General features: G+C 39.4%; 1 long non-coding RNA gene across 1 annotated transcript; it reads left to right on the top strand.

Annotated features, from left to right (window-relative positions):
- Positions 1-1,696: 1,696 nt before the first annotated feature.
- Positions 1,697-24,943, top strand: LOC115372004 (uncharacterized). Its single transcript, XR_003929408.1, has 3 exons — positions 1,697-1,707; positions 14,180-14,185; positions 24,880-24,943. It is a non-coding gene; the product is annotated as an uncharacterized LOC115372004 (long non-coding RNA).

Raw genomic sequence — 24,943 nt, 5'->3', positions numbered from 1 at the left:
GATACAAAGTCTGAGATAAGGAAAAACAAACATGTAAAGTGTGGTTGTGGGAAAAAAGAAAAAAGATGAAGATGACACAAATGACACAAATGACATTACAGTTAAGAACGAGGAAAGTGGCGGACTAAAGCAAAATAAATGAATAATAACTAAAGCAAAGAAAAGGCAACAGCATTAATGATGCTAAGTGAGACATTTACTGTGGAAGTAATCCAAGTACCAGTTCAGGCCAAACTTCAGGGCACTGCTTAGGTTTTCTAGCTTTCTAGCACACTGCCTTTGGAAATTACCTGACACACTCCTGCAGCAGAGGTCTGGTCAACTTCAAATGATATTTACTTGGAAGTGGACAGACTGTTTTGAACTTCAAAGAGCAAAGAGATGCTATAGGCGTCCTGAGACCGCTGAACAATTACACTGGCTGAGAGTGTGTGTTAACTCATCTGGAGTTAGATGAAGGTAACTATTCCCCCTGTATCCCCCCCCCGCCTTTACCATAAGACAGTCACAGAGCTCAACACAGGTAGTTGGACCTTGAGGTTCATGTTCTGATTTTCCACACTCATCCAAAACATGATAGATCACACAGTTCACAGTTTGGTAACGCCATTTAGAATTTCATGATAGAATCCAGTTGAACTGAAACGACATATTCATCAAATAATAAGCAGAATATTTTAGCAGTCCTAAGCGGCTACTCAAGAGGAGGCAAGGCTGCCTGCATATCAAGTGTTTATTGAAATGAATTCTCATTCTTGTTTAAGCCACAAGGTAATAAAGTACAATCTGCTTGGTCTTTGTCTAAAAATAGTGGTGCAAGGTTGCCATCAGACTCAGTATTTGCTGTCAGGATGTAAATGCCACAATGTTGACTAATTGTGTAAGCTGTTGCAATATTTGCTATCACGGTGCTGGGGGAAAAAAAGGGAAAAAAAAAAAAAAAAAACAGAAATCACATCAAAACAAGTCCAGGATTATAACATTTAATAATTGCACAAGACTGCTTAATAATAGGCAGTATAATATTATTTGCTGTCACGACAAGGCCACACTTTAAAAGATTAGAGCAGTTTATCTACATATGCACACGTGTATGCTCGAACGCACACACACTTCTAAATACAATACAGAGATAGCTATTTAAATGTTCAGTTGGTAATACAAATGTAATGGAATGAAATCAGCGGGGATTAGCAACTGAGTTCTTCAGCTTGGTGCTCTCTATCTGTCTACAATGGCCAAAAGGAAAGCTTATTTCAGATACTTCATTTATTTCAAGTTGTATAATTAGACAAACCGTAGAGATACAGAAGCAAAACATACCACATGTAATGCTGCAGGAAAGCTTCATACTATCCCACGCCCGCTTGTCTTTTAACATTTTGGATCCATGGTATTATTTCAAGTTAGGGCAAACTTGCTGAGCAGTGATAGCACATTTGCAGCTGCATGTGAGGTTTGAGTTAGACATGGGACAGCTAGTTTGCTCTGGTACATCATTTGTTGCAGTCAGGCTCGACAAGTGTTTTTTTAAGCAACATAAAAGGATACAAAAGCTTGAACTTCAATTTCCTGCGAACTACACCACAACGACTGGTGGACTGTGGATGCTGTAGTCTGCTATACAAAACACTCTACAAACCTAGATATATCCAGACTTGGAATAACAAGTACCAGCATGGAGGTTTACAAAAGTCAATAGTAGCAGTGTAGCATACTGATGAGTGCAGGCAAAGTTCCAGCAACCTGATGACTGTTTATTGTGTCTTTTGGCTGAGGCAAACTTCTCAATCACAATGTCGCCCTTTTCCCTATTAATAGATACTTTGTATCCTCAGAAACACTGTTTAGATTGTTACTTCTGCACTATAATATACATCATAATATACTCTCCAATGAGTTTTACCTTAGTGTAAGAGGCTTTGTTTTCCAGCTCATTAGTCTATCTGAATTGTTACGTATTTCACTCCACAGTTGTGGTGAGCGATGACATAACCGGCACCTTCACGACCTATTTGCTGCTGGAAATTTCTCCTGTGTAAGGGCAGGCACAGTGCTTCTCAGAATTGCACTGTACTGCTGGCTGTCTACCTATCAATTATTAATGTGTCTACTTTTTGCAGGAGTCCCTCTCACTTGAGGGATGTGCTGTCTCAGTGTTATGGTTATTATCTGCTTTTGGACTCGTGGAAGTGTTCACATTGCTATTCAGGTGAGTCACTTAGTGTTACGGGGAAGAGGGGAGACCTGAGAACGTGTGGTAATTGACAACACAATAAAGATGAGACCAGGAAGATGATAAATTGAAGAAGACATTAAATCGAGTCAATAACTCAATACATATCTCATGAACGGCCAGACTTATAATTCAGTTTTACAGATGGTAGTATTCTTACAGTTTAGTTGACTGACTTGCACTGTGGCAAGATGTGAGCTGGTTGCAAAAGTCAAATTAAGAGTGTTCATCAAACTGAGGCAATTTCAGTAAATCTAATAAGATAATACAACCTGCAGTGGTATTATTAATGCCCTGTATTATTAATGCACTGTTTCAGCCACATCAGTGGTTGAACCAGTGCAAACTGACACCTTCTGGAGGCCAAGGAAATTACAGTGAGACTATACCTTTGAGACAGCAGGGTAACTAATCCTAAACCTTTAACTCTCAACTGTGGAAAAAAAAATAACAAAAATGTATTTCCACATTCAGATTTTACGCAAGAAAAGCCCCAAAGCCTTCTTCCTCCAGAGTTACTTCCCAGCTGGTGCATCACTGTACTTCAGAAGTGGCCTAAACAACTCTAATCCTCAGATTTGGAGAACATACAGTTCAGCCGGTGGAAAGTGGAAGCCTCATTTTATAGGGCTTAATGTATTTTTCCATTCTGAAACATGTCTGTGAACATATCTATTAGCGTATAGATGTTCATTATAGAGCTGCAGGAGGCACTGCAGGGAAACACTGCTCTCCTGTAGCCTTTTCCTCAAGATGAAAACACTACTTGGCTACTGCTGTTGTTGCCTTGGAAACCTGGTCACTCTCACTCTTTTACCCACACTCTTCACCACTCGCTTCATTAAGTGCGTTGCTGCTGGCAATTAGAATAAAACCAGCGGCAGGGCTGGCTGTCTTGAAATGCAGTCTCCAATTAAATACTGTCAAATAGCAATGCTTCTTAAAGCTACATCTGCTCTCTATATAATAAACCATGTAGCCGTGAGCTATGCTTTTAGAAGCCTGAATTATGGTTGCTATACAGATAAATGTCCTCAAAATCCATGTTTGTTTGAACCATGAATATAAATGCAACATGGATCAGGTGTCATTTTAGTGTCTGTGTCTCTGTGTTACTGTGATGCTTTTTAAAGCCTGCTCTGTGCTCAATTAAGCAAAACAATGTTCTCACCACATCACCACGGTTAGACCACAACAGGAGAAAAATGCAATGGTGATGTATCCAAATCTGCATCCTTACATGTACCCTACAATTTCAAAAATTACAGCATGGCATTTTTTCCTCATCCATTTATGCCCATGCTTGTATAAATGATTGATGACACAAACATAGCAAGAATGTATGTGGATTATAAGCCTTTGAGAGTTATTATACCCAGTAATATGTATCAGCGGTCAGACTCTGATGTACCGAGGATGCTGTTGTAGCATTAGGATTGATGAAGCAATTTTAAGTGAAACATCATTACAGGAGATTTGCTTTAAGTTGATAATTTTTCAAAAAAAGACTACTCAGTGTTTTATGTGCGACAACCTCCCTAATTTAATCTTTTTCATAATGTGATCCGTCAGCTGCTCTCTCCCAGTTTCACTCACACAAACATGCAAACATACAGCACACACACTAAAAATAGAAAATATATGTAAGACTGTGCTGAAAGCAGTTAGTATAACCACTCCCTACTCTGTTGTGTACATGCAGCTATGCATTACTCATTTAACACTCTATTACCTCCCACCTGAGCTCACTCTCCATCATTACTCAATTACCTGCAAGCTATCCATTTGTATTGACAGACCTTTTATAATAGTGCCACATGCCGGGGTCAAATGTAATTGCTGATATCAGGGCAATTTAAAGTTATACAGTCCTAAACATTGTAATCAGCCACAAAGTCACTGGCTCTGTTACAAAAAATGATTCCAACATAGCCAGCGGTCAAAAGTCCTCCAACATATCTTCAGCTGCTATCAAACATTGTGGTTGTTAAGCTGTGACACTTGACTTTAGGTCTTTTGGTTTTACTATAAAATAGCCAAATGGCTATAGGGAAGATTAAATTAATTAGGTGTACTTAGCTATATTAATTAAAAAAAAAAAAAATCAGATTATGTAATATCCTAAAGTCAGATTATGTTGCATTTATTTATTTAATTGTTTATTTATGTATGTACGTATTTGGTTTGGGTTAAAGATATTCCGGTTGTTTCAGACATATGAAACCTATCATCTTCCAAGCCTTTTGGCATTTCTTATCACTGCTACAGAAATTTAATTATTTTGAGGAGATATGGGGTAACAAGTTAGAAAAACAAAACAAAACAAAAGAGACAAAAAAAGTCAGCAAAATCAAACTTTTGGCTCCAGTGACATTACATTCTACATATACTTCATTTGTTAGCATAATAAATTTCCCATTAATTTAACAAAGGTTACCTTCAGTTAATGTAGTATCCTTTACCTGCTAACATTACTAAATGATGTAATATAGTGCTAAAGCAAAATGACTAAATGAATATAATCCTAAAACTCTATGATTAGCAATGTAAACTTACAAATATTACCAAATACCACTTTTATATTTCATCTTTCATCATGCAATGATGTAATAACTGCTGAAGGTGCTACATTAATGGCAGCAAACTTCAGTTACACTAATGGGAAATTACTACATTAACATGATTATTACACTATTGGCTGCAAATTATTACATGAATGGTTCATTACCTTAATAGGATGTTATTATAGCAACACGTGTAACAGTAACAGTGCATCATGAACATAACTGAGCATAATTGAACATATTTTTTTCACTCACTCACTTTTTTTTTTTTTTTTTTTTTCTTTTTTAATACTTGCAGTGTGATTCAGTAGTAGACCAACAGGTCATGTTTGGCTTCAAGATTTCATCAGAAATCGTCTTCCATATTTACTTGAGGAGAAAGCCAACATTATGAATTTATTAAACCTTTCTCTCTCAGGAAACCTGGCTGCCAGGCCCTGCCCACAGGTACCAGTGAGCTCTGTGCCTCTTCCTGGTGCACCTGCTGGCTTCAGGGGCTGGGGCTGATGAGTTAATGCGGCTCAGGTGTTGTAATTGAAGATTGCCACCAGCTGGTTGTGGTGTAGCTTGGCAGGGTAGAGCAGAGCGGAGTTGGCTGTGGGGCTGAACAGGTGAGCTCTGCCTCAATGCTGCTGGCCTCTGTCCATGGTGCTGGAGCCACACATCCCCTTTATTCATGGAGAGGTACTTAGACATGTGTCTCCTGGCAGCACATGCACATAATGGATCTAACAGCAACAAAAAAAAAAAAAAAAAAAAAAAAAAAAAAAAAAAAACAGAGAACACACAATAATGGATGAATATATAAATAAGATGCTTTGTTAAATTATTAATTAAACCTGCAAATTAAAGCTGTCTAACCTCATTAGCATTGCTCCAATATACAGTCAAAGAAAAGAGAGAATAGAGATAAAATATCAAACAGCATTTCATTGTCCAAATACTTACAGAGCTCACTGTAGCACCAAATATTCGGTTACTTAAATGCAAACCACTCACATACTCAAAGCCATGTGGGTCAGTAACGATCTGTATTGGATTAAATCGGCCACAAATTCCGTTCAACGCTGCATACGAGCTGTAGCCAGAGAGAGATCACTTGCTACCTTCTTTATATGTTGCCTTAGAGGATACATTTAATGCTTTCCATTTACATCTCTAAACCTGACAAACATGACACTTAAGCAGTAATCTAATTAGCCACCACTACAGGTCCAAATGGAATTAACACAGTTTGCTTTTTCCTAAGACGTCCTCAGCATATACAGTAGATGTCTTCGGCATAGATGTCTAAACTACATTAGCATTTTCTCTCTCCTCTCATACTCTCATTTCCATTAGGGGCTTAAGCTGTGCATTTACAATATCTGGTACTGACTGCAATAACTAATAAAAAACCCTTGACATCAGAGTTCATGGTTGGATTTTCTTTATGCTGAAGTGCTGGACCAGTCAAGTTCAGACAGTGCTGTTTAAAATGCAACCACATTTATTATAGACAAGGCAAAGACAAATCCTGATGAAGTTCATTAATAACTTGGCGAGGTTTTGTACAGCATGAGAAAAGTGAAAACTAAAAATAATATTGCATAGATCCACATGTATCACACGTCTTACACAATGATACACACTATGATTGGGACAGCACAACAATACAAAAGCACATGCACATATCAGTTTGCATGCCCCCCTTTTTTAAGTTTCTATTTTAGTGCTCCTGTTACATGTGAACAAATACAGGGTCAGTGTTTTGCTGAAGGACACACCTCTTCCTATCTCTTGGTGGGACGGAACCTGAGCCTCTCTGGTCATGGGATATGTTCTGTCACCCCTGCTGCTCCCAAGAAATTTTATGATCATTAAATTTACATATCGTGGCGCCTGGGTGGGGGGAGGGTGTGCGAAGCCAGGACCTTTTATGCTTCTCCGGCAAATGTGCTGCCTCTGCACCAGCAGGACCAGCACCACTCTGAGGAGAGACAAGTCAATAAAAGGTTACTTGAGCCAGTGGGTTGTTTGTCAAGTGCAATTACAGGGAAAAAAAAAAAAAAAAAAAACATTCTAGGACTAGTGTTACCCAATATAAAAACCAGATAGAAAGTAATGATAAACGTACATAATTGGAGCATAGCCTGTAAGAGGTATGTCTAGCACTTATTTCTATGTAACATGAGCTGTTAAAAGTGTTAATCAAGGAACCACAAAAGGACCAGTATAGGTTCCTTACAGGAACTGAGGGCAAATAGAGACAAAGGCAAAATACATGGCATAAAATATGCATGTTTGTCCTGAGGTAGCAAAGGTAAGAACAAGGCAGAAACATGGTATCAATAAGCGATGAATAAATAAATAGATAAAGAGGAAATAAATAATTTCCCTATAATATGCTAAGCAGCTTAAGGTAATTCTGAAGTTCTGTGAAACCACAAAAGCGTCTAACTCAGACAGCACAAGCGGGTCACAGTATCAAAATCTATTTAGTTGTTCGGATTTAAGTTTTACAGGGAAGTAACAAAGCATGACTAATTCAAAATCATATGAATGAACAAAAGAAATCCCACAACAAATGAAATGTTAAAGAAGAGCTGTGTGAGGAACATTTTTTTTCTTGTACTCTCTGTAATATTGCCTGAAGGTATTACAGCCTGGTGTAGGGAGATGGTCTCAGCTTACTATATTTTTAGAGGCTGTGATTTGTAATTGAATATTAAATATAGCCCAATTAGCGGACTCTTTCTCCACAAGTAACTAGCAGTAATTTCAATTAGCATAAATACCTTTTACCTAACAAATTAAAGACATAATCAGCCTACTTACATGTAATCATCGCTCACTATAATGCAGCTGCAAATCAATGTGCATGTTAATTAACTGGTATTTAATTTAATTAACTGCAATATCAATCTCTGCAAAGACCAGTCATGACTGATTATTGTCCATACCTGTCAGTAGCAGTGTTCAGCTGATGTTCAATTCACTGCCTTTCCCCTTATGTCTCGTTGATACACTGCAGTCTGAGGGGATTCTGGCTATTTAACATACAAATCTGCTTCAACACTGGAAGAGTTTCATTAAATTTGACTAAGGGCCTAAGACTGCTAGCAAATTTTCCCAAGAAAACTTAGCTTTGCTGGCATTAGTCCTTGTTAGTTCACTAAATGCAGAGACCACATCCTAATCATCTGACACTTAAAACTAATCACCTGTTTTATACAGCGATACAGTATTTGGTTATTTCAGTTTCTTTCTGATGACATTATAGCGATGTTTGATTAGTTTTTAGGGATGGAATACCACTGATCTTCTTTTTAATCTGATACCAAGTAATATCAGTTCTAGTATCCTATCATATCGATACATACAGAAACAATTTATATTTGTAAGCCTTTGCATTAGTCTTAGACTGCTAAATATGTGACATCTTTGTTTGCTGATCAATAACAGTGATTGTAAACCATATGTTCAGCTTTTCAACAATGTTCAGTTTTATTGCTGCTCCTCTCAGGTGTTATTATTCACACTGAGTCAACTGGAACAAGGTTTCACTTTCTTTCTGCCGTTACAGCAAAACAGCACTAATACCTATGTCCACTCCGCTGGCTCCTGTGCCTCTGACAGTGACTGTGTCTGTCAGTGTGTGTATGCAAAACAAGAGAGAGAGAGAGAGAGAGTAGAATGAGAAGCAGTTCTTGTCCTAGACATGTATATCAACACCTCCTGAGCAGCACTTTCAGTCTAATTAAGAAAAAGAAAAAGAAAAAAAACCAACAACATTAAAATTACTGCTTCATGAAAACACTTGATTTGTGGATCTGGCTATTGATTCAGTCATCCCCATTAGGCCTTGTTCAGACTGTCACCCCTAATTTGATTGTTGGCATAATCCAGATTAGAGTGAGATTGATTTTATCAAGTCTGAATGGCAAAAAGTCTTGGAATCTTTTTTTTTTTTGCAAGTCATATTTAAGCCACAGTTGTATGATGTGAGATGAGATTCAAATCAAATTTCTTCAGATGAGTCTGACCGCTCCATCCACTCAAAACTGCTTTCAAGCTGTTTAGTGTCACTTGTAGTGTGACACCCAATGGTGGCGTCACGTCCATAGCACAAAAAATTTAAAAAAATTGAACAGTCTGGCGTAAATGCAGTGAAAATGATAATATGTATTCCCTTTTTGCAGCTTTTTGTTCTGCTCCTGCATTTGAAAAACACATCATCAGCTGCAGTATGCATACATGCCTATGTCGTTACCACAGCAACCAATGTAGATAGCATAGAAATTTAATGGCTCATTCAGTTTCTATGGTAGATATTTCAACACTGCCTGAACACAAATCTGTATAATCACTGGCAAATAAGTATGGCCCGTCAGTTATGGGATTTGAGAAACAAGTCAGATTTGTCTGTAGCCTTGACAAACCCAAGGGCTGTGGTTACAGCTGTCCTTTCAATGCTTGCCGAATCCATATTCCACAAGCAATGAATAATGGCTTCCTGACAAATAAATTACCCTTCTGAACATTTTTTAAAAGTCCAGCTCTACATTATATGTATAATATCTCCTTGATTTGGGTTTATTTGTGAGAAATGACACTGCTTTGGATGTCTTTGACATCCAATCTTTTACTTTGAAAGAGCATAAACCCAAATTTAATATGGCAAAATGCATAGCAGCAGTAATGTAAAACCATCCTTAAACTTAAAGCAACTCTGTGTGACAATTTTGCCTAAAAACAGCTTCAACATCATTTCAATGCTACACTGTCATGTAATGAGTAGAGTGGTGTCTCTGTCAGGGCCACTCTGCACCCTGAAAGCCTATTCCTGCACCATGGAAGTTTGGTGGGGCTGATCTCAGACAGGGCATAACGCTTTACGGCATGACGTCACCAGTAGCAACTGTGACCAGCTAGTTCGCTATCTGTTTTCAGTACAGAAATCATTGCAGAGCCCAAGAAATCTGAAGAAAACGTTGACAGTGGCAGCAAGGAAGATAACAAGGCTTTTCGCCGCTGACGAGAGCTTTGTGAAGTCAAAGGCTGCAAGACAGATGCCAAGCTCGCAACTGTTGGGGCTAAAAAGTCTGAACAGTTGGCAGTGGTTGAGCAGATCCAAGCAGATGCAGGAATCTTGGCTGTTAATAATGAAATTGCTCACAGTACACGTCCTGTGGTTGGATTTATATCAACACATCCAATGGCAATGCAAACCTGGCCACTTCAACATGGATTTTCTGACCCGATCTCAACACGCTCACGATCCATCCTGAAAGAGTACGCGCCTGACAGTTAATACATCCTGTGTGATAGTGCATGCTAGGTCACACTGCAAATGACAGGTGTAACCACAGCCCCAGTTTCATATGTCCTCCGTTCTTTGATGGTAATTCACTTTTGGTGGTGGACTCTAATGGAAAACAGGAAGACAAAACCTCCTGTGACATTTAGCAGGCGGTGAGCTGGCCTCGCTGATTGGCTAGAGCCATCTGTCACTCGGTCACATAATTGATTGGCTCATTATCAGAACTTCATCTCTCCTCCTGCACAATATTCGTTATGTTGTTTAGCTCTGGCAACCTGTTATGTCATCAGGGGTTGCCTGCACACTTCATTCATTAATTCCCACCTATCTGACAAATGGCATGTTGTTTAAATACTGCTGACAAGGGAAAAAAATGTACTGGAGGCCCGAAATTTTGCACATCCACAAACTGCTTTCTGGCCATAATCACACAATTATCAACTAACATTAATGACTATTCTTAGTAAGTTTCTTATTTAAAACCTTTAAGATATAGTTGGCTTACTTATTATAGCATTGCTTTAATGTGCAGTCACAGACAGCCTTACACCTACAGAAATATAATGCTGTTATTAACTACTGTGACACAAATGAGCTATAATATATTGTGTTGAAAACCTTATCAAACCCAACAAATCTTCTTGTCTAACCTTTCACTGGTCACTCAGTGTCTACCTAAGCACTGTCTGATTGTAATCCCAGTGAACAGCTGACCTCCTTCCCCTGGAGTGACAGACTCTAACCTTTAGGAAGAACTGACCCATTTCCTCAGGGACTGTCAGTTTAGACAGCAAGTTCACAATGATCAAGTCTGTTCAGAGGCAGCTCATGGATGTCAAAGCCCTGGAGCCTTGCCTTCTCAGCACTTGATAATTGGTCATCTATCTACTCTCCTGTGATCAACAGTTTAGTTCCAGCTCCATGGGCCAATCATTTATTTCTGGCCTCATAGTTGCTTGTTTGTTTCCAGTTGTGCAGTCAGCTGTTTACTTCTGGTTCTATGATCAGACATTTATTTCTGGTGCTGTAGTCAGTGGCGTACAACTGGTCTCAAGGACATTTGTAGTCTATCTGTGGTGTGCTATATTTGTCAAGCAACCATTTTTTGCTTGATTTTATTAACAGGGCTTGGACTTAATTGACACAGAGTGAACATACGCTGCATTTATAAATATGTGCTTTTGTGTGTAGGTGATACTGTGGCTAATGATGCAAGACAAATTCATAGCAATTCAATTAAGAAAGTGTTATCATACAGCATCACATTGTGTCATATCATACCCTAATGTAATTTATCATATCATATAATATATAATGTAATGTAATGTATCATACTGCTTCATGTCTTAACATATTGTATCATAATATATTGTTTCATATCATGTTCCTATGAATAAGTCCTTGGAGCAATTAAAAACAACAGCCACAAATATAATGGAAAGGAAATATGACCTACAATATGATCTTTTTTGTGTGTGTGTTCCCTATGGAGCACATATGCGTTTGTTTGCCTGTGTGTATGAATGCATTTGTGTGTATGTGGTGCTTTTCTGCTTACATATGAGCAAATGTGCATTTGTGTATCTTCCCTTCAGCGGTGTAAGCTCCTTCCAGGAACTAAGCAGGTGAGACTGGAAAATGTAAATGGATAGGTAGACTGAATAGAAAACTTGTATCAAATCTTTGCCACAGCCAGCAGCCCTGGATGTAGAATGAGGTTCAGCGGGACACCCCTGTGCACAATAGTGAATAGAGCTATGGGAGCAGAGCGGGGTCGTGTAATGAGAGAGAGAGGTAAGTAGTGGCTTACATACTGAATGGGGAAGGAGCATGGTTGACAGTGAAAAAGATATGAGGTGTTTTTGCATGGCTTGGCACTTGAACGAAAAAGTTATGACTTTGTGCTTTGTGTTGATAGTAAGTGCTACTTTGTGGGCACTGATTGTTGATTGATTGATTGATCAAATCCAACACAGCTCCAAAAAACACATGAACAAATGATTACATACTCATTAAAGAAATTACAGAGCCTGGTCGAAATGTACATATTGAAACTGAACAGAAAACAAAAACAATTAGAAGAAAATGAAAACAAATAAAGAAACAATGAATGAATAAATAAATCAGTGGTTGCGTTTATGGTTGCACAACAGATTTTACAGATTTTATGACCCATTTAAAAAATAAATAAAAAAATTTAAAAAAAATCACTTATACTGGGACATAGAGCATTTAGGGGGTCCCTGGTTAATCTTTTGACACATACAGCCAGCATTCACACAGTGTTTTGTTTCTTCCGGTATCTTCTGACTCTTGACGACAAGGGACACAAAAGCATTCACTCTGAAGAAGAAAGCGCTGCACCTGCTGGCTGTTTTGGCAGAGCAGAGCATTCTGAAGACTTGAAGGGTTCAACTTCTCAGAAAAGCAGAGAAATGGTGTGAACTGTTTTTCTCTCAGCCAACAGAGGCTAGGTGTCATGCTACAAAGACGGCAATTTCCCACAACAACAAAGACGAAAAAAGTGTTGGTAATGTGCTACAACAAATCTCGACTTTCTTCATGGCTTGGCAAATGATAATTGCAGTCGGGCTGAATCTGTATCACAGAGGTCATTGACGCACTGAGCAAGTGAGCTTTGCAAATCAGGTTGTGTTCACACCCCTATAAAAGGGTTGTTCTTTGCAATGATAAGCCCATAGCCCTGTCCCTTATTTTACACCTAGCTGACACAAACTGCGTGGAGTGCCAGGCTCGTTCCTACTAGTCTGGACAGGCTGTGAATTTCAGCATCACTTTTAATTGGTTCTCATATTTTAGGACTGGTGGGAGCCAATCTTAATCAGATTACATCTCTGCTAATATGAGTATTATATTCCCTCCTCTGAGAATCGATATCTTTCAAAAGCGTCATTATCGGGACAAGCCGACAGTTTTTTTTCCCATCTCTGAATAATACTGCCATATGAACAGATTTCCTGACCATGCACGCACCTATGCCAATACATTTCCACAGGTGTGTATTGGTCACAGGGTTGATGTTTTAAGCTCTAAGTGTCTAAATTTAGACATGTGTATAAACTCAAACTTAAGCCTAATTGTAGCTGTCTAACCCCATAATCTCACCGAGGAAAGTCATGGACCTGTTTTTGTTGGCTCCGCCCACTCCACCTGGCCTCAATGAGGGAGCTTGAATTATTCTAGTGGCAACAACACATTCATGAGCTTGGTTAACTGGTTAGCTGAGCTGTGGGTGGAGCAATGGACTAATAGAAACAGGGAAAACCAAAATTACCATTTAATTAATAACATCTTCTTGTATAATTGTTGCATCATGCGCCAGACGTAACTTTGACTTAATTTGTATGAATCATACTTTTGATTCTGTCAAGTTAAGCATGGTATTATGTTAGCATATGTATAGTATCATATTAAATGGTAGTTGTAGCATTATAACTAACATGTTACAAGAAAGCCAACAGTTAATGTTAGCATAGTCTTATTATTTGCCATAGTCTTAACTCTCCCTGTTTGATTTCTACCCGACTGGTGATTATCCTTCGTTGAGTGAAATTTTATCTCTTACAGAGAAGCCACCTTCATGCCACACACACCACTTGCCAGTTAGCTCATGGCTCTGTTTTCACTCATGCATAACCAACTGAGGAGATTTATTTTGAACGCAGTATTGTGTATTTTCTTGATGATAACACACAGCAATGACTTGGTAGATTATAGCCCAGTTTGGCTGTGGCTTTATCTGGTTACAATGGGCAGAGTTAAAGCTTGTAGCTGCAGTTGTCCATTTCAGCCTAGTTTAGAGCTTAAACCAAGCTGTAGGCTGGACTGATGCAACTTATTTCCACAGCCACTAATATCCACTTTTTTTTTTTTTTTTTTAATAATGGTGCCCCTTTTTTCCTGCATACTATGACGTCAACAGTTTGGAGAAGTCCAGGAGACCAGGGACATCCAAAAATAACAATATGTCTGGGATAAAAACTATAGTAGATAGAATATCTGCATACTCTGCTCCCAAAGCCAATGATTTAGTACGACCAAGCTGGTGTTGGAAAGCTTCAAGTGTGACACAGACACCTGTTAGGTCAGGCCATCTGATTGGTCACCTGGTCTGAATAGATTAACCTGCCATAAACAATGACATATTGACAACTGACACATTCACAATTAATACAGAAAGCACAAAAGATTACAAAGACAATTAGATTATGTATAGTTGTACAGATACAAAACCTCAAAACAATAGCTGAGATTTACATTCAGTTTTAGAAAAACAACAACAAACAAACAAACAATGACAGAATAGGACTAATTTAACTAACATAATATGATGGGACCAGAGCATTGGGTAAACAGCATCATCATGCATTTTCCAGAAAATAAAGAGGTTCATATATAAATAATAAGCTCTATTATAATGTTTATAATGTATTATAATGTAAGATTCATTACCTATTCTGAAAACTTTTATAAAGAGTTAATCAGAACATCTTGCATATGACATACAGTAACTACATCAACAAGTAAGGATTACCATCATAACATATCAAGATGTCCATACATAAATTGTGAATACTAGTAACATAATACTTGAGATTTACTACGTATTGTGAAAACTTATTATCATTATTATTATTATTATTTATCAAGACAACTGGAATCACATGACCTGAGCATCAGGCAAGGAGTGCTGTTATATCATGTTATATAAAGAACAAATACAGAAGACCTGTTGAAGCTGCTTCCAATGCAAGCAGGCCAAAGTAGGGACAGCACAAAAAAAAAAAAAAAAAAAAAAATAGCTGCCAGTGGTTGCAATCAAAATGTCCACATGGGAAATGAAAGCGACCAAGTGACATGAGTGGTGCTACTTTGGGTTAAAAATCAGTCACTTTGCCTCCATGCCAGCGACATGCTGTGGATGTACAAAGCCTCTGAGGACTTGTAATAATAACAGAGCATGGGTTTGAAAATCCAGATTTTCTATTCATTTAATTAATGTCACCCGCCATTAATAGGTGCTCACTCATTTTGTCAGGAACAAAGATGGGAGAAGTACACAAAATACCCACTGTACAAGATGACATGCTCCAGTTGTGTTGAGGCTGTCACACCGCTGATTCTGTAATTTGGTGTAATCTTATCCGTTGCAAACAGTAACATTATCAGCATTGTTTAAAACCTTGCACTGCCAATTTCCATTACACTTCTGATATTTGATATTGTATTTGTTATTCTGCAGCTAACTAGCCAAAAGTCAGCCCTCATAAAATGAATAAGCAACACCTTATTGGTAAACTCACCAATTTGCCGCAATGTTAAACAAACATACAAGGAGAAATCCAGCACAGAGGATGGAGAGCAGGCTTCTCTCTCCCATTAAGCTCCATCATAACCATGCTGTCACGTTCCAGCTGCTCTCTATTTGCATCGCATTTGGTGGTTTTACCGCTAGAAAAATGGAATTACATCCAAACAACAAAATGGCACCACAAACACAATGTGAATCACAAATCCCTGTTTTTTTTCTTTCTTTCTTTCTTTCTTTTTCTTAACACAATGTTTTTAAGGTTTAATTTTTCTTTCATGGAGTGCTACAGTTGAGTTTCTTCTTTGTCTTCCACCTGTGTTTCCTTGGGTGCATTTGAATCCCTCACCAGTGCATTGCCCTCACCGGTTCTGCAGGGCAAATCGTGCTCATTTGATGCAGTGAAATGCAGTCGTCGTCTCTGATGCTCAAGAGATGTTGGAATCAGAGGTAAGTTACACATAATTATAGAAACTTGTATACTTTACTTCTCTGTAACAAATATACTAAATATCAATGCAAGCACAAAGGCCTCTTCTATGATCTGAACCATTCACGCCAACAGAGCAGTGAACATTGTCCATGGCCAGAGACCAATGTAGAATAGATAGCTTTGTAATCTTGCAAAACACTTTGTTTTCAATAATATATGCCTAACATGAGACAAAGATTCATAGTATTTAATGTAAATGTGAACTATTTTTATGACCTATAAATTGCATAAGAATCCTTTAAGAGTTGCACATTATAAATCAGAGTTGGCAGCCAGTGTGTCCTCATCTGTGAATTTTACATTTTGTACATACCTGTCAAATGAAGGCGTTCTTTTCCTTGCAGGTAAATATGCATTGTTCAGTGAAGCTCACGTGGTTTTATTTGGACTGTGCCGATGACCAAAGTGTTACGTGTAGACAGGGGTGGACCAAAATGCAGGAGTCCAAAACAATATTGTGAGCTAAAGAATGTTTATTGAAAGGGAAGGAGATTGCAGATGGATGGAGGTGACGAAAAGAAGTCAAGGCAAGGCAGAGGTAGGATGAAGGGATGCTGTTGCCAGGCTTGGCATTGCGTGGAGGATAGGCTAGGGATGGATGATGAGGACGGTGTGGCTGGCAGATGAAGAGGCAGTGGAGGACAGGCAGGGGAGGGGGGAAGCAGGCTAGCACAGGCAATGAAGAATAACACAAGATCAGACCAGTATACACACTACTGTAGTTAGAAAATCAAACTGAGGCAATGATCTGGCTAATACTTGGAGTGAGTTGGTGAAGCGAGAAGCCAGGAGACAGACAAACACGCCCACACCACAGACACACACAGAGAAATAGACAAGAAAACACAAGGGAAACACTAGGGCATGGCTGTTGCCATGACACACGCCATCCATCCGAGCTTTTGTTACTGCTTGACTCTTTTGTATAACTTGTGACATTTTCCGCAGAGATCACCTGCCCTCGGTGGAGTTAAACTGTTGGCAGTTTGTCCATTCATCTTGACCCTGACTTGTGCGACATCAGTAAAATGCAATACTCTGTCTTTTCTCATCTCTCATAATGCTTTTTCAGACCTGAGCCTGCCTTGTAATGCCGAATAAACTTGAGAATGTGTCACTTAAACAAGCTTCTTTGTCATCGTGTTGTAGCCCATTCTGCTCAAATCCATCCAAATCATCTCATCACTTCACCTTGGTTCTGAAGGCCTGAATGCACTGACAGCATTTTTGACATCCTACTTTTTTGTTGCATTGTCTGGCACTCTTATAAATACGCTGTGGGCATCTAGATGGGAACACAGGGAAATTTAGGTCTACTTTATATGGTAAAAGTAGCACAACTGTGATATATCGCCACAAGATGATTATAATAATAATAGTAGTTGTAGTTGTTGTACTACTAGTAGTAGTGTTATCTCATCCTTGCCTGACATGCACATAGAGTTGCCAACCGTCCCTTGAAATATGGAATCGTCCCGTATTTGGCAACCAAAACACACGTCCCGTATTGAACCAATAAGGGACGCACTTTGTCCCGTATTTTTTAGAGTCTGCCCCCTCTCCTGCTGTTTGACCAATGAGCGGAGTCAGTGAGTGTGCACTCCGTTCATTGGTCAAAGCACTGTCACTCAGTGTTGCTAAGCTACACTGTGCCCGCCCCGCCATAGCAACAGCAGCAGGTAACCAGGAGCCAGGAGGCAAAGGCGCACCAGTCTGCACTGCGCCGGCGCCAGTGCGCGCTGTGCCCAAATTGAAATTTTCTTTAACTTGGGCACAGCACCCAGTGACGACACGTCGGCGTGTCCACTACAGGCGAGATTTCTTTTTTCTGGGGTCCTGCAGCGCGCCCATGCCTTGCCCTTGGTTCTGCGGCTGCAGTCGCGGTCTCCAGCGCTCCCGCATGCCCCCGGACCCTCCAGCCACGCGCCGCAGGACCCTGGAAAAAAGACGTGCGGACGCTCGGGTTGTTTTGACCCTTAAGGCTTTACGAGGATTAAACGAATAATGAATAATTGCAGTGTTACCGTCAGTGCATATCACTGTTCACATTTTGCGAATGAAGCCTGTTTATTTTATAATGTTATTATATAATGTTCCAAAGGAATGTGATATGGCCTCATTAAGTATTAACCTCTGTCCCTTATTTGTCTGCCTGAAAGTTGGCAACCCTACATGCACAATACCTTGAATAATCATGTAGTCCACGAATTTGTCGAGTATAGGAGCAATAAAACAAACGCACCCCTCTGAACGTTGCCTAGGAAGTAAACTAGCTGAGCACAGTGTTATCTGATGCCAGTGTTCCACAACACATGGAAGTCACCACATCGCTTGTTGTAGCCTGCTGTCTGTGTTGTTGGATTAAAACTGAACATTGTGAAACATCAGGACTTATTCTGGCTCTACTTGAGGAGAACTGTGCAAGAAACGACTGCCTGCCAAGAATCCATAGCATTTACCAGTCAGTTAGCAGACAGTCAGTTAGCTCAATTCACTGAGTAGTGGAGCTGCAGCTGAAATGTACCTGGGTAGAAGACCGAAGTCCAAGTTAGTCTGTGTGTAAAAATGTGACTGGTGAACCCAGCAGACACTGGGTAGGCGATATATTCACAGCAACTCGGCCGCCAAGGAAGAGACGTTTTTACAAGACGGTTGTTGGCGTCCCCTTTCCTGTTAACTTCCCATTACCTGTTACCTTCTACTTTGACATCTCGAAATCAAAAACACTGTTGGAGTCTAAGCGTCAAAGTGGTTTGAAGCATGTTAAAACATCAGCAGTGTACAATGAATTCATTTGGAAAGTGGGTTTGACGCACAGCAAAATCGCTCCCAGTGTGTTCACACCTTTATATTTTACGAGCTTTTTATGTTTTGTTAGTTAGTTGTTTGTTTGTGACTACTTTCTAAGAAAGTTCATGAAATCCACATAACCCACACAATGAGCATGCTGTGCCTCCACCTCCATGTAAAGATAACCATTATTATTCTGTTGTACATATCAAATCTTGATTTAATTAGATCTCGCAGACACTGACACAGAGCTGGTGACACACAGCAACACCAAGGTATTTGCGAGTTTACAAATAGCTGCACAGATGCCATGTGGTGTGAAGTCAGTTCACAAAACTCAAAGGATAACCCTGGTTTGCGTAATCAGTATCTAAGGAGTCTGTTATAGCAACACTTTTACATAGCTGAAATCCATATTCACAAATGGATCTCTTTAGAAAAAGACTCAGTGCTATTGAATGAAAACTACATAATATCTGTATCTTATTCAAACAGGTAAACTCAACTTGGATTTCTCAAAATAAATGTCGAAGCAGAAAACAAAATTATAATGGGATGTGCTCTGTACTGTGGACTAGATTAAGAGGACTGAGAGATCTCATAATTGGGGGCACACATACTTTTCCATTCCTCCATTGGTTGGCCAAACCACTGAATCACATTATGGAGTAAGACACAACATATTTTGAGGATTCAGAGTCTACTTTGTATTTGTCTATTTTGATAGAATCACTGGTTAATGGGGCTTTAACCAAAAGTTGTTGATGGTGAAATGCTGAATTTGTTATTATAGTTGCTATTATTATAAATCATTAATCCATTGTGGCTGAAGGCTGGAGAATTTATATCAAGGTGACACAACAAAAAAACAGCACACACTCAATAGGTCTTTGTGCAAGTGCGCCTTTGCCCACTAATGTCACAAAAATAGCACAGATTGCCAACGCCTCACTAAGACATGAGCTGAGTAGGCACAGGCGCAAGCATAATTTTTGATGCCAAAATTGCTCTGCACCACACGATTTGTGTTGACACTCTCCTCCCGTGTGTTCCCCTGCCCATTTAGGTGCAAGCAATGTTATGGCGAGCCATGAAATTACTAAACAGGTGCGGGCAGGAAAAAAAAAAAAAAATCTGCTTGTTCCCAATGAGACTGCCACTTTGCCGGTGCAAGGTCAGTGCACTTGATCTGTGCCGGCATGAAATTAGGAGCCTCAGTATCATGAAAATTAAATTGCCAGGAGATTCATATATTAATGAAACAGACAAAAGAACCCATCACTTGTTATCTAAAAAAATGTCTCATAGTGATTTAAAAATACTCGTGTCTGTTCCTCACTCTCTCTTTTCTTTTCAGCTCTAATGAAGTCTCTCACTCAGTTGAGTGATCTCACTTTCTGTATTTTTTTTTCAAGGAGACCTAATTACACTTCACACCCTCTCTCCGTCGATCTTGTCTAATTAAAGGTCTCTCATTCTTCCTCTCTCCGTGTGTGTCCAGAACTCGTCAAATAAAGGTTCCACTCTCTCCCTGTTCTTCCTGCTCCCGACTAAATAAACTCACTTACTCTTTGTTTTCCCTCTTTCATGTCTTAAACACACACTAAACAGTTCATAAATGAGTATCATTGTCATCTTAACATAGGCTTAGAAAATTCTGACCGGTCCTACAAAACGCCTTTCACCTCAGTTCCTAGGAAATGGGGCTGGCTTTCTTGCTTGTTTACTTTCCCTCTGAAACTCTAAAGATCCTTTTGGAATTGAGCCTGTTCTGTTTGATGCTTAAGATGTGCTTCCCTCAATGTCCCTTCTGTTTTCTGCTCGGGGTTTTGCTTGCCTCTCAGGAGGTTCCTATTTTGTTGGCCTAGACTAGGACTCAACATTCAGTCTGTTCAATGAGAGAACAACAGAGTGAATTTGAAATGTGTTTCCTGAAGAACTGCATGATGTGCATTTTTTAAATAATAAACTACAGTATATATAAATGAAGACATATTTGCAAACTCTATAGCTATATTTTCTCGCCCACATTGTATTTAACACAGCAAATTGTAATCTGGCTTTAGTTTGGAGACATCCTTATCCAGTGTAGAGCAGAATTATGCAAAATCCTAAATACGTTTTAGGCCATAAATGTATGAAAAGGGTGTAGAAGAATATTCATTAGACAAAATTATTACCAATATCATTTTAGTTAGTTAGTTTTCTCTTTATTACAAACATTGCTGCATATGGAGCCTGTGAGTAGTCAGTAGTAATGATTCATTCTGCCATATGTTGACCTGAATCACTTATTTAATTTATTCTTTAGTTCATTTGGTAACAATATGTTGTTATTGTTTTTAAGATCCATGGCTCTTATACTGCACATTGCAGAGCATCACACAAACAGCAGCTCTTTGTTAAAACATGTCATCTTCCCTTTTTTTTCACCACACCTAACACATAATTATTAACTCCAATGAGCAAAATGTGATTATTCACACAAAATGTGAATGAAATGAAATGTGATACTGTTTACACACAGTATATTTTTACACATCAGTCATAGCACTTAAAAGCTTTATTTGTTAATTGATGCACTGGAATATTATGTTAGCGCATTACAAAAACTGGCATCTGCATACATGACTGTACAATGAAGCTGTTATAGATAGATAGATAGATAGATAGATAGATAGATAAAAAGAAAGAGAGAGAGAGAGAGAGAGAGGTGTGCAGAGAAATAATTATCTGTATGTGTATCTGTATTAGCAGACTGGAAGTGGGTGTGGATTCTACAGGAAGTTGTGTTAAATTGGACAAACATTGTATTTTCTAACCAAATATTCATTTGCAATGCTATTGTTGTGCCTTGAAAGCAAATTGATGTAACATTGGCATATAATTAATTATGAAATATATTTCCACATCCCTGTATTTTACTTTTAATCTCTCTCCTTTTATTTGTATTTTTGATTTTTTTTTTTTTTTTTTTTTTTTTTTAATTTTCTGCACTGTCTGAATCCCACCCCACACCCCTCTACCCTTTTTAAAGGTTAATAAAGGTATATAGAAAAATATCTGGACTAAGTTTAGCTGGACTGCAAAAATCTGAACACCCCCCCCAAAAACACTAGCTGAAGGACACTGAGCAGTCACTGCCCAGATTGCACTGGATGTTTTGCAAGTTTTTTTTAAGTTTTTTTTTTTTTTTTTGGTGGAAGTGCTGCAGAGTCTTTACCTTGTGAAGCAGCTAAATTCACAAGATCATGATCACCTAGGTATCCATCTTGGCAGGCATCAAGGGATGTACTTGTGGCTGAACTACAGTGATTGGGACCAATCAGTGTCCTACTGGCAGTTATGGGCTTGCGACAACAGCGAGAAGCAACAACGATGGTGGCTCCTAGAGAGGTTAGCCGGGTGCTGCTGTATCATGAGGTATGATGAGAACTGGATGCACCCAATTCCCTCACAAAATCGTCTACCGACATGTTAACGACAGAGTTGCACCGACTTGCTTGCTAGCTGGCAAAATTATGCAAGGGCAGTTCAGACCAAAGATTTACGACAAGACAAAACCGTTTTAGAGCATTCCAGGGAGAAGTTGTTTGAACTGCCCTGTCTCAGCACAACTCAAGCCGGCTGCTGGCGTCACCTGTGTCTTTCAAGTTGCCAGTGGCTGGTTTTAGAATGTGAAGCACATCATTTATTAGAGATGACACCAACTCCTCTATAAACTACAGAACATCCCTGGGAAAAGGCGGGAGAAACTGAGAAAAGAGGGAAATCTCCCGTCTCAAGTTCAAGCCATAAATTTGCATAAGTCCCCCAGGTATTGCATTGTAACACCAACGGACTGCTCCGTATCCTTGACCCTCTCATTTTTTCATGCTTTCACCATTTCATTAATACTATAAATGCAACCGTTGCAAGTACCTCACCATCACTGTCTTCATTCATATTTTAAGACATTAAAAATTATATCCTGCTCCACAAAAAGCCTGAATAACCAGCAATTAGAACAAAAGTACAAAGAGCCATTGCTACGGAAGCACTACATCGTCTCTTCTAGTCACACTGGCAGGTTTTAAAATGTTGCAGACACCATTTTTTCAAGAAGTCACAAGTTTCAGATTTGGTCTGAACTGGCCCTTTAGACTGCAACTTGTTGTTTCCTCTCAGTTGCCCTCTACTACATCATATGGTTTGTTGAGCTGACTGGTTGAAGCTAGCCCATGATACAGTGACAGACAAATTAATCATCCAATCACCTACCAAGTACTTTTTTTTGAAAGTGCCCTTTTCCAAACAGTTTCCAATGACGACTCCTCAGACGGTTCTGTGTGACAAGCCATCTGGCAAGTCCATCGCTAGCTTCACAAATCTCTTGTTGCTGTCACTTGATCTTGTTGCTGTCTGTTTAAATGACCATGAAATCCTTGGTAAAGTGTTAGGGTCACAAGAAAATATTGACTATTGTGCACTGTGTGAATACTGACTGAAATACAAGGTGAGTGTTTTTTTTTTTTTTTTTTTTTTTTTCAATATTTCAACTGGGTTCTTAATGGCAGAAGCTGATACATGCACTTAAAAACTACATGTTCTAAGCTTCATTTTGATGAATAGGTTACAGGGGTTTGAAAGAAATCCAGCAGCCACAACAGGCTTTTGTCTTGTCCCTGCACCTGACGCCTCTTCCTCCTGGATGCAGACTTTTCCTGACTCTGTGCTGACTCTATATGGGTGATGAGACAATATGGTGATCACTTTTTAATATTGTGTAGTAAACTAATTAGTGAGAGCAAAGTCCTATGGCAGTTTGCAGTCTGATTCATGAGAGTGTGTCAACTCCAGATACAGCAGCCATCCCTCTCTCTCTCTCTGTCTCTCCCTCTGTGTGTGTGTGTGTGTGTGTGTGTGTGTGTGTGAATTTGGTAGGCTATGTGGAGGGGTTGGCTACTTGTTGCTCTGACTCTAGCCGGAGCTGCCATGGGGTATCCATGGGGAGAGAGGCCAAAGACAGGGCCAAAATCTCCCTACAGTGGGTCCAGCTCCTTGGCTAGTACCAGGTCTGATGCTGTCCACACCACTGGGGGACACAGTAATTCATTGAGAGGCTATGACGGGTGGCATGGAAGAGGTATGTCTTTGAAATAAGACACATACATACCAGACTGCATGGCTAACCCGCTAGAATCCGCTCAGTAATAGGAATACTCGCATTAATTGTGGAGGATGGGCTGGCAGTGCCACAGAGAATACCCTCTTGCTGCTGTGCTACAAGGATCTTTTTTGCACTTTGTTCTTCCATTGGTTGTTATGACACAGTTATGATGTCCTTTGATACAGTTAGAGCCCATGCAATGCACTGACATAGCAAAATCACTTGAAATGAAATGTGCATTTCATTACATATACATGTACAGCATTAAGACTCTGACTCACACTTGATGACTAACTCACTTGATGAAATCACTACAATAGGGGAATGTGTGCACATGTATGCCTGTGTGTGTTTGTATAGCAGGGGTTGTGGGGCATAACACGGTTTTGTAGGGTGATTAACAGCTGATCTTTTGAATAATCTTCAGTAAGACAGCAAATGTTTTCACCCAGCTAGACTAGTGTTTGTTTTTTCTGTGTCCATGTGAGATTAATGATGACACCACCGCTCAATTTACACCCCCACTGAGGAAATTCAGCGGGGGATCCATGGTGTTGGTACCATCTGGGCTTGGCTTCCAACTAGCCTCAGGGTCCTACCATAGCTAAGCCTGAAAATGATGTGTCCTGTTTTGATTTGGTCTACACCACTGACATAAACTTAGAAATACGCTGATAACTGCAACCCCCTCCTCCACCCCGCCAACACTTTAGTTTTCTATGGCCTGTACGCCGTGCTTTCTCAAAGTCAGGACACACTGTGCTGTCTCAGTAAATCCAACCATAAGTCCAATTTTCCTTGCCATGTCTGGGTGGCTGTTCTTTTAAAAAATTCATTTCTATCTCAGCCCATCTCAGAGATAAATGCTTTTGTACGCTGAAAACTTTATCAAAGGCCTATTGCACAATCAAGAGACCACAAAAATATGTAATCACAACAAGCATCTGAAGTGATTGCCTTCTTCTCATAAAAAAGAAGTAGGACCAGATGTAATAAGATGGGCATATTCCACTCAGATGAATACTTCACCCGAAAACTATGCATTTTGTATCTTCTTCTCACCCTGACTTATCTTGAATG

The sequence above is a fragment of the Myripristis murdjan genome, chromosome 14 (genome assembly GCF_902150065.1).
Source record: "Myripristis murdjan chromosome 14, fMyrMur1.1, whole genome shotgun sequence".
In the NCBI taxonomy this organism is placed as follows: Eukaryota; Metazoa; Chordata; class Actinopteri; order Holocentriformes; family Holocentridae; genus Myripristis; species Myripristis murdjan.
The sequence above is the reverse complement of the archived record's forward strand: the minus strand, read 5'-3'. Positions and strand labels throughout refer to the sequence as shown.